Below are 9,015 nucleotides of genomic sequence, written 5' to 3'. Positions count from 1 at the left end.
TATTCGAGTGACGACTCTTATTTCTCTAGGATATATTCCTAGGAGTGGGATTGCTGGATCGAATGGTATGTCTATTTCTAGCTTTCTGAGGAAGCACCATATCATTTCCCAAAATGGTTGTATCATTTTGCATTCCCACCAGCAATGCATAAGAGTTCCGATCTCCCTGCAGCCCCTCCAACGTTTGTTATTTCCAGTGTTTTTGATTCGTGCCGGTAATGCTGAGGTGAGATGGTATCTCATTGTGGTTTTAATTTGCCTCTCTCTAATGGCTAGTGATTGCGAGCATTTCCTCATGTGTCTGTTGGCCATTTGAATGTCTTCTTTCTTCACACTATATTTTGAAAATTTCTATAAGTCTGAAATTATATCAAAATAAAATGTTTTCTAAAAACATATTGGTTAATTTTCTATAATTATTGCAAATATTTCCCCCAATTTGTCATTTATCTCATTTGGTTTATATTGCATGAGATTTTTGTTTCTTTATTTTACCATTTGGAAAATTTGAATTGTACTTCTTTAAGGTCTGTTTTTCTAAGAAATTGCACATCCATGAGGGCAGACATAATTTTTATCTGATTATTTTATCTCTATTTCTTAGCACAGTATCTGGACCTATTAGTGCTAAATAAATATCTGATTAATGAATGTAAATGTGATCTTTGGGTTTGTATTTTGCTTTTATTCATTTACTTCTAAATCTTCAAGTTCAAATTTTTGTAGGCTCTGGTGGCACAATGATTAAGCACTCGGCTGCTAAGTGAAGGGTCAATTGTTAGAATCCACTAGCAGCTCCGCGGAAGAAAGATGTGGTAGTCTGCTTCAGTAAAGATTAACAGCCTTAGAAACCCTATGGGGCAATTGTACTCTGTCCTATAGGGTCACTATGAGTCGGAATCAACTTGGCGGCAATGGGATTAATGTATTTAGAATTTATTTTAGTGTACAACATGAGGTGGAGATAACTTTATTTTCCCCTTAGGATTAATTGCTTCAGTAGTATTTATAGAGGCGGTCTTTGTCTCTACAGGGTTTTGAAATGCCACCTTGGTTGCATAGCCAATCTTAAATACTCATGAGGATCAGCAACAGAACATTGTATTCTATTTCATTGTGTGTCTGACTAGTCTTACACCAGTACCCTGCTACTTTGTTACAGCTTTATTTTATTTTTAATATATAATAATGCAAAGCCTCCCTCCTTTGTGATTTTTTTTTCCCCAGATGAACTTTAGAATCATTTGGTAATAGAGAATGCAAAAAAGAAAAATCAGATGAGGATTTTAATTGGAATTACACCAAAGTTTATCAATTACTTTTGAAAAATTGACGTATATATTATTCTTTACATTTTCTCATCCAGGAACAGATGTTATCTCTCCATTTATTTAAGTCTTTCACTATTGCTTCAATTTTTTTTTTTTTCCACAAAAGTCTTAGTTCTTGGTGATTTATGTTTTTGGTGCTATAGTCAATGGAATCATTTTTCTAGTTTGGTTTCTAACTTATTATTCATAGTTTTCTCTCTCACTCAGGGTACATGATTTTACCCTCGGATTTTACTGAGATGTATTCATTCATTCTCTCATTTAACAAATGTTTTACACTGTTGCTATGTTTAAGTTATTTTGTAGGTGTAATGATAGATAGAAAAATGGATATGACTTTTTTTGTCTTTGAAAAAATTACAGTCTAGCAGAGGGCTTAAGATCCATATACTTAGTCCTTAAAATACCTATAATCTAAGTCAGATAATTAAGTTAGCTTTAAGAAAGTTAGGTATAAAATTCCAGGAGAGTTTAAAGTGGAGAAAGTTACTCTTTGGGGCAGGAGGGAGATGGGTGTTAACGAAAGTATCTTTGAGATGACATTTGGCCAGAGCCTTGAGGCTAAAGATCTAGGTCAGACGGTCTCTAGTCCCTTGCACTGTGGAACATTTTCTGTGGGGTGTTAACAACTGTTATATGAAAAACAGATCCTGTGGTAAAAAGTTTGGGGAACTCTGAGTTAAATAAATTCATAAAGTTTCCTTTACTGCAGAACTTCTTAGAGACCTTAATATGCTAATATGCATTATAACTCTCTAAGGAGGAGCTGTGGTAAGCATTTCCCAAATTAATTTGACCACCCAACACTTTGTGTAGTGTTTGGAAGGTTAATGTTCCAAAGAACTCATTTTTGGATATGCTGAATTCTGTCTTATTTTCTCACAAGCTCCCTCATCTACCACCTTTGCCATTATATCCTCCACATCTAGAGTGTCTTCATTCCCTCCTATCCCTCACCCCTTCTCCCTTTTACCAGAGATTTCATTCCCTCCTAATTTCTAAAAGCACTTGTTCTGAATGAGTCACACTTCTGCTAGTTGAAGTGGAAAGGAAGTCTTTTGAAGATAGGTAGCTCAAAGAGTCTTTGGGAGGGCTAGAGAGTGAGGCTAGGAGGCCTGTGCAAAAACTCTCCTCAGGACTCCTCAGCAAAATCCCCACTGCCTCTGCGGCTAGGCATTGACATACACTGTCATTGTGACTGAAGGCATGTCACAACCTCCATCTTTGCTTCCCTTCTCCGAAAGATAGATTCCACATGGCACTGACTTCTTCAGTGTCTCCTCTTCTGAATTAAAATATCACTGCAGTGGCCTGATTAGAAGAATTTAGCACACCTGACCCTAGCTGCCAACTAGCCTGAGAAAGCAACTTGTGCCTTCTGCATTGGGGAAGCAGGGCTCTTGTGTGTTGGACATTGCCCAGTCACAGAGAGACTGTGCAGGAAAGGCTGCAAGTTAGCTGTGTGTTTCCTAGGACTGTTATAACAAAATACAGGAAGTCCCTGGCAGTAGGAACTTCCAACTCATGGACAACTCATGCTTCCCTTTAATGTTATGTAAATTTGCCGTCACTTTGAAACAACTGAACCAATCCCTACTTGGAACAAATTCTTCATCACAATCACCTTCACTTGCTGCACATCTAGCTTTTAAATCATTGACTAGGCTTGAAGACTTTTCTTGCGCTAAAGTAGGGCTAAATAAGAACCGTATGCACCTGTTTCGACTTACCTACATATTTTTAAAGACACACTCAGGAATGGATCTCTTTTGTAACCCAGGGACTACCTGTACCACAAAGTGGGTGACTTTAAAGAACAGAAATTTATTTTCTCACAGCTTTGGAGACTAGAAATTTAAATCAGGGTCTTGGCCATGTGGATTCCTTCTGGGGGCTTTTGAGAAAGGAACTGTTCTATGACTCTCTTCTAGCTTCTGGTGGCTGCCGGCCAATCCTTGACATTCCTTTGCTGCTTATAGATGCATCTGTCTTTGTTATCACATGGCTTCCCCTGTGTATGACTCTGTTTCTATGTCTTCTGTTTTATAAGATGCCACTCAGAAGATATTTGGATTAGGACCCTCCCTACTCCAGTATGATTTTGTTAATTTAACTGGTAAAACCAAAAAACCTGTTGCCATCTAGTCAATTCTATAGGACAGGGTAGAACCACCCCGTAGGGTTTCCCAGGAGCAGCTGGTAGAGTTGAACTACTGACCTTCTTTAGTTTGCAGCCAAATGCTTAACCACTGCACCACCTCTGCAATGAAAACCCCATTTCCCCAAACTAGGCCATATGTGCTATGTGTATGTCTGGGGGCGGGGGGATAGGACTTCAACATATCTTTTTGAGGGACACATTTCAATCCATAACAGTAACCAAGAGTGATAAATGTATATCTCTTTCTTCCATGCTTTTCTTGTATCTTTTCAGCATTTTTATTCTCTCAATACCAGCATCACTGTCTCCACCCCAAACTGCCCCACACCCATGGAGACTGCTTTTATATATTTACTGACTTCTTCCATAAGCAACTACTTACTTTACATAAGCTACAGTCATATTTCTTTTCCTCATTTTAGTGTCCACTTCTTTTCTACCTGCTGTCTCTCCACCAACAATTCAGCTCATTGCACATATCCTCTTTAATCACTGAGTCACTAATTATTAAATCCAGTGGCTTCCTCTCAGTTCTTTGCCCCTCTTATTTTCTTCTGAATTGGACAGTAGCTTCTCTTCAAACTCTTTTCTTTTGAGAAGAAGGGAAGGAAGGAGGGAGGGGAAGAGAGAGAAGATGAGAGAGAGAAAGAGAGACATTGAGACTGAAGGAGAGAAAGGAAGGGTCAGTTGAGAGTATAGACTTTATCCAGAGCCAGTCTTCCTGGGTTCCAATCTTGGTTACCAGTTTTATGATCTAGGGCAATTTAATTAACCTTTTAATATCTTAATTTCTACCTTTGTGTAATGAGGATAATAATAGTATCTATTTGATAGGATTGATTAAGAGGATAAAATGAATCAATGTACATATAAACACTTAGAACAATACTTGACATTAAGGATTATAATTTGCTATTACACCTACTCTCCACTTATCAACTCTCTCATTATCTGACACTTCTCATTTATGACAATAGTAAAAAACTAATATCCTACTATTTTGTATATTAACAACATATGTCTGGCAGTAATGCTTTCATGACCAGAGGGACATATAGTGCCCACCTACATTTTCTGCCTCTTGAGTTCAGAAGGACATATGTGTCCCACGTAACATTTTGTGATCTGATGTGGCCATACTCTATTTTTGCATAACGCTGATTTTTATATAACGACCTGGTCTTTGCAACCTAACCATGTTGATAAGTGAGGAGTGGGTGTATTATTTAATAATGCTATATGCTTCTTGTTCTGTGTCCCTTAGTTCTGCACTGTTTCCTTCCACCTCCTGTGGCCTAAATTTATGTCCTTGGCTCTCTGTTTTCCATTTCAATATTCTCTTCTTTGAAAATGGTCTCCACTGTTAAGGCTAAAAATACCATTTTATGTAGATAATGAAGAAATCTTTAACTCTAGCTCTGGCCTCTCTCCTGAACTCTAGCTTCCAACAGATCTTTGGATATTTCCAATAGACTGTCCTACCATGATCTCAATATAATGTGTCAATCTGAATTAGTTGTCTTCCCCTTAGACATCAGCCAATGGCATAATTTCTTAATCATCCATGCTTGACATTTCATTTATGTCTCCTCCCTTCACAATCTATTCAATTATCAGATCTTTTTTAGTCCTTTTAATAATGATTCCCTTATTTAGCTTTTCTGTTGTCCCCACTGTAGTTCAAAATACTAACACATCTCATCATCTATATCTAATTTATCTTCTAGCCTTCTTTCTTTTCATGCACTAGTCAATCTTGGCCTCTGGTGCTGATTAATCTTCTTAAAACAGGAATTTGGAACATAATAATTGATCATTTTGAAAGGCTTTAATTAGTTTCCTATTGCCTATAGGATTAAATGGAATCCCTGGTGGCACAGTGGTTAAGTGCTTGTTTGCTAACTGAAAGCTCTGCAGTTCAAACCCAGCAGCCACTCCATAGGAGAAAGATATGGCACTCTGCTTCCATGAAGATTTACAGTGTTGGAAATCCTATATAGGGTCGCTATGAATTGGAATCTACTCGATAGCAATGTTTTGTTTGTTTGTTTTTTAATAGGATTAAACAGTAAACATTAGAATGTAAACACCATGAGGGGAAGAATTTGTGTATATTTTGTTCACAAATGTAAATAAGTGCCTAGAAGGGTTCCTGGCACCAGCAAGTAACACAATAGATGTTTGTTGAATGACTGTATGAATCCTTATCCTGGCATTCAGGCACTTCTACAGTTTGGCCTTCATCTCTCTTCCTATGCATAAACCTCTAATCCAAACTGACGAATCTACGCCTTTCTCCTGAATATAGTTCAAACTACCTCATCTTGGTCCATTTGTTTTCACTCTGATGTTCTATTTCCAAACAGAATATTATCCTCTTCCTCTATACCCATTTAAAATTTTTATGCTTGTCAAGGCTAAGCTAAATCCGATGATCTCTGGTTAATCTACATTGATCAATCCGTTCCATGCTAATCTTCATCATCCTATAACTTCTATAGAATTTAAACCTTAAATTGTTTATCTTTTAGTGGACAAATGCCTCCATACCCAAACAAATGGATACTGCCTGAGAGTATGTGCACGCTTTGGCACCTTCTGCATGGTAAGGGCTCCATAAACTCCAGAAACTGTTCTTAAAAAATCTGAGGTTCATTTTAATAATGACTTCCTTTCATACAGCATTCCATTATTCAGACTCAAGAATTGGGAGTAAAACAAAATAAAACAAAAAAAACTAACTATCTATATCTTTAATCCCTAAGTGACTGATGAGGAAATAGAGACAGAAATTTAAGGTCTGCTTAAATCTTGCCTAGTGTTCTTTCCACCAAATCAATATCTGTTCTTTAGTTGACCAGTAGTCAAAAACTAAAAAATCTGTAGTTTAAGGTCTTTTGAGTTCCTGGGTAGTACAAACAGTTAAGTTAAATCCTGTCTCTATGATGTTAATGAGGGAGGATGGGTGGCAGTTGTGTTAGTAAGGTAGGACTCAATCTACAAGATTGGATTGTGTCCTGAGGCAATCTCTTGAGATATAAAACAAAGAGAGCAGAGAGACAGGGGAACTTCATAACACCAAGAAAGCAGTGCCAGGAGCAGAGTGTGTCCTTTGGACCCGGGGTCCCTGCGTGGAGAAGCTCCTAGTCTGGAGGAACGTTGATGAGAAGAGAGATAGAGAGAGCCTTCCCCTGGAGCTGATGCCCTGAATTTGGACTCCTAGCCTACTTTGCTGTGAAGAAATAAATTTCTCTTTGTTAAAGCCATCCACTTGTGATATTTCTGTCGTAGCAGCACTAGATGACTAAGACAGCTACTAACCAAAACGTTGGGAGTTCTAATCCATCAAGAGGCATCTTGGAAGAAAGGCCTGGTGATCTACTTCCAAAAGATCACAGCCATGGAAAACCCTATGGGGCCCAGTTCTACTCTGACACACATGCGGTCACCATGAATTGGAATGACTGGTGGATTCAAAGTGCTGACCTTTTGGTTAGCAGCCTGAGCTCTTAAGCACTTTGCCTCCAGAGCTCCAGATTAGTTAATAGTATTATGTTAATGTTAATTTCCTGGTTTTGATCATTGTACTACAGTTATACACAACGTTAATAGCAGGGGAAGATGGGTAAAGCATACACAGGGACCCTCTGTACTATTTTTACAACTTTTCTGTAAATCTAAAATTATTTCAAAATAAAAAGTTGAAGCTTGAGGGGAGGGAGAAATGAATTAAACTATATATTCTTGGAGAAAAAATTAGCAAGCTTGAGTGTCACATCAATCATTTTCATTCCTCAAGATGGTCCCTTAGCCTTTATGTGTGTAATGTCTAGCATCCCTTTCAGCATGTGGAATGGTCAGTAGCTGGGGGTGGAGCACAGAACAGGCAACAAAAACCAATCTGGAGAAATGATATTCAGTGGCACACAGCACTCATTCATTCAACAGACAAGCCAGCAGGGGCAGATTACCCAATAAGCAAACACAGGTTTACTTGTGCTTACTTACTAATCTGCAGTGAACAATTTCACATGAGTTTCACCACACCTTTAAACGCTAGGCTGCTAACTAAAAGGTCAGCTGTTCCAACCCACCAGTGGCTCCAGGGGAGAAAAGACCTGGTGATCTGCTGCTCCCACAAAAAGTACAGCCTGGGAAACCCTTTGGAGGCATTTCTACTCTGTCCTGTAGGAACCCTATGAGTGACAATGATCAATGGCAACGGGTTTATTTTAGGTGCTGAAAATATAACAAGATGACAGATCTCTGGCCTCTTCTGAGCATCCAGTCTTCTTAATAAGGAAGACAAAATCAGAACTTTATTTCGTTGTTTTGTGTGCAAAAATTCGACGGTGGACTTTTTAGTAAGAAAAGGTGGGGGGGGGGAATTTTTATATAAAAAAGTTTGTTACAAAAATTCTACAAAATATTCAAATTGGTAAGGCAGTGGTGTGTTAGCATGCTCTTGAAATCCTAACAGCAGACCATCACAATCCATTTGTGTAACGGGAGAAAGTCAGAAAGATTGCAGCCTGCAGTTTGCAGGAAAGATAAATGTTAGTAGAAAGTAGTAGAAGAGTGAAGGGAGGAAAGACAACTGAGAAACAGTACGGTCAATTATATAATAATATGACCTGAGCCACAGCGTTAACTGAAAAGCAGGTAGGTCAGAGGACTCCACTCGGCTGAGTGGGATTTTAGAAGAAGGTAGGGCGGAGGGGAAAGAGAAGATTAGGGATGGGAAATTGAGCACGTGCAAGGGATAATTTCAAATTAGGGACCGCTGAAAAGGGGGGTGGTGCACAGCACTGAGAGGAAGTAAAGATACTAGCCACCTACAAGTTTCGGAGATTTCGAGGAAGAGAACCGCTTGGGAAGGGAAAGTGTACGGGCAGTGCCCAAGCGGCTGCATGCGCGCTCCGGGCGTGGCCGACCCAGCCTTGCAGGGTAGGGCTAGCTAGCAGGGGCCCCGGGCCCGGGGCCGAGGTGGGGGAAGGTTGCAGCGCGGAGGGGGAGGTGTGCACTGTGTTTGGTGATGTCATTGCAAGTCAGTGAGCGGTGAAATTTAACACCAGCGGGATTTGCTTGGCTCCTCTTCTTCCAGGCGAAGCAGCCGGCGGCAGTCAACCCGGAGCGCCTGCAGTTGCCATCCGTCCCCTCGCACCGACTTGATTTCCGAAGTGGGTGTGTGTGCTTGTCTGACAAATGTTCAGGCGAGGGTTGTTTCCAAGGACTTCCTCCTCCCCGGATCTCCTTCCCTTTGCCCCCTCCCTTTCTCCTCCCAGGCCCAAAGCAGAGGACTCCACTGGAGTCACTGAGTCGCCTTTGAACCGCAAGTGAACTCGAGGGCTGCACGCTTAACAGAGCTCCTGCTGCTCCCGGCGCCCCGCCGCCTCCAAGTGAGGTCTTTCTCCTCGCCCTCCCTCCAAAGGGAGCGCTACCCCCGCGCTCATCGGTTACCGAGCTAGGGTGCTAGGAAGACTGATCTGTTTCCCCTTCGGGTGCTATTTCTCCCCCCACCCC

This window comes from Trichechus manatus, unplaced genomic scaffold (assembly GCF_000243295.1).
Source record: "Trichechus manatus latirostris isolate Lorelei unplaced genomic scaffold, TriManLat1.0 scaffold00003, whole genome shotgun sequence".
Lineage (NCBI taxonomy): Eukaryota > Metazoa > Chordata > Mammalia > Sirenia > Trichechidae > Trichechus > Trichechus manatus.
This window is presented reverse-complemented; position numbering follows the sequence as displayed.